The sequence below is a fragment of the Sciurus carolinensis genome, chromosome 9, assembly GCF_902686445.1.
Source record: "Sciurus carolinensis chromosome 9, mSciCar1.2, whole genome shotgun sequence".
Taxonomy (NCBI): Eukaryota; Metazoa; Chordata; class Mammalia; order Rodentia; family Sciuridae; genus Sciurus; species Sciurus carolinensis.
In genome coordinates this window covers 46,587,975-46,590,587 of record NC_062221.1, presented here as the reverse complement: position 1 = coordinate 46,590,587, position 2,613 = coordinate 46,587,975, and positions in this window count along the sequence as shown.

The window sequence follows — 2,613 nt, the reverse complement described above, 5'->3', positions numbered from 1 at the left end:
CCCTGCCTCTGTGCCCATCATCAGTTACTTGGTGTGACATGTTTAATAATATACAATGGCAACTCCTATGTAGTAAAGAATTGCTCTCTTGAGTCCTATTGCTCTTAACCAATGTACCATGTGAACAGTGATTGTGTGGATGTTAGCAACCATTCTTTAGTTTGTACTTAGGTAAGGGTCAGTTTGACCCACTTCCCCCTCTGTCGATGATCTCATGATGTTAGTTTGTAATTTCGAATCATAGCAACAGACACTTATGATTGATGTGATTTTTGGTATAAGAACCCCTACAACCCTGTGGTCGGGGCTATTCTCCCAATAACCATTTTTTGGGGCATTGTGTGAGACAGTCAACCGGCCAGCTAAATCAAGACTTTCATATTTGGACTTCTCGGTGGTGATCAGTCTGTTCTTAAGTTGCACCCCATAACATTTGGAGGCCCCAGCGAGATCCTTGCTGCCTGGTGGGTAACCACCACTCACCACTGACCTGGAAACTCCTGCGGAGGAGAGAGGCCACAACGTTGCTCCTAGGGTAAGGCCTCTGAGAGATGTTCCTCAGCCCCATGCAAGGTCTGTGGAGCCCCGCCCAAGGACTGAACTAAATTTTCCAAAAGAGTCACCTGTTTCTGCACCCCTGGGGGACCGGTAAGTCTGTTTCTGGCGGATCCGCCTCTGGGGACTCTGAGGAAGGCTGGACGCAGCATTACTTCCCGAGTCCTGGACTGGGAAGACGTTGCTCAGTTCCTCTGGTCTGGAATCTGGAGTGGCCACTTGTCTGTGTCTTTGGTGTTTTATCTGTTCTGTGTTTGTTTGTCCTTTTCTGTTTTTTTGTTGCCTTTAAGTGTAAGCATGGGTCAGCCTCCCTCATGTCAGTCATGTACTCCCCTCCAGAGCATGTTAACTAATTTCCAGGAATTCCAGAAGAGAGCCAGTGACTACGGAACCCGCTGGATGTCTTTTCTCTCTCTAAATTCTGGGAGAGAGAATGACCCACTTTCAAGGTCAGATGGCCCCCTCAGGGGTCCACCAAATTGTCTTTGGGCAACCTGAACATCCTGATCAAAAGTTTTATAGTCAAATTTGGGTAAAAAAAAATGGTTAAAATGTTTTTAGCCATGTTTGCTGAAAACATGTACATTAAAATGTAAACAGCTGCCAATAGGAACTTCCAACTATTGGACTTGGTCCACCAAAATGCCAGGCTAATATTTTGATGACTGCTATCCAAGAGACCAGAAAAACCGGTTTAGAGCAAGACCCCAACCTGAGGGGGCTCTCCCAAGGAGACCAATGGAAGCAGCTCCCTTGCTGTCTCTTCGGGAAACTCCTTCCGGAAGGAGTTATTAAGTTATTCTCTTAATTCCGTTTTATCTCAGGATGGAGGCCAAAAAGACTTTTAAAATTCTATTGTTTTTAAGTTCATAATTTTGATCTGGTGTACCTAGGTTAATTTTTAATCAGACCTATTTTATCCAAATATAAAGTTTTCTTAATGCTCTGTTTCATTCAGAGGCCAGTTTACAAGGATTAACTCTCAATCTAATGGGTTTTAAAAAATAAGTTATAAGGTCTTCATCCTTCTGTTTATTTTATGTATATGTACACTGGTGTATTGTCATGTCTACATATATTTGGTACCAAAGTTGACAAGTAAGCTCATAAATTAAAATTTTAAAAAATGGATCCAAATGCTTTTGGTTTACATAATTTAAAAGGTTTTTAAATTGGGTAAACAAAAAAATGGCTTTCAAGTTACTAATACAGTTTTGTTTCCAGGTGGTCAAAAAATAAATAAAATGTTAGTTTTATAAAATGTCTAATATCCAGTGTTTCTAGGTTTTTCTTCAACAAGAAAGAAATGACTGATACGGCTCAATACAATTCTCTGATATCTTGGCTTTAAAAAAATAACTTAATTAGATTTAACATATATGGGATTGATCGTGGATGTGTTTGTTAGAGACATCTGATTCGTTTAAAAAGTTAAAATGTTAACTGTTAAATATAACATCAAGTACTCTTAACTCCTTAAATTCCACAGGGTAACATACTTAAAACATTTTTGGTGTTTTCATAAATTGGTAAATTAAAAAAGAGTTTAAATATACTTTGTGTTATCACTAAAAACATGATTACTAAAAGTCTTAACAGGTATTATTCTATATAAAGGGTCCAAAAGTTTCAACTATATTTAAATAGAGTTCTATAAGTAACAAAGTATTTCATTGGATTAAAATGGAGTAATTTATCTGAATTCAGAAATTTATAAGGGTTGTTTCAAAATATAAATTTTAAAAAGGGGATCAACAGATTAAAACATTACAAGGTTTTAAATATAAAAATATATTTAATAAAAATGTTTCTAGATAAAAATGTCTTTATGTGATCAAATAAAGCCATAATACAGCTAAGTAAACAGCAAGAGGGTCTAATAAAGAGATTAAAAAAGTGTATATTAAGAGTAAATTTTAAAAGGTTTACACGTATAAGTAAGTAACACAACAGTTAAAACTATTCAAGGTTTTTCCTAAGGTCAAAATTAATGTACTGATATAAACCAAAGTTCAGTCTATATGCTGAAATGACCAATACTTCTTTTTTTAAATTTTA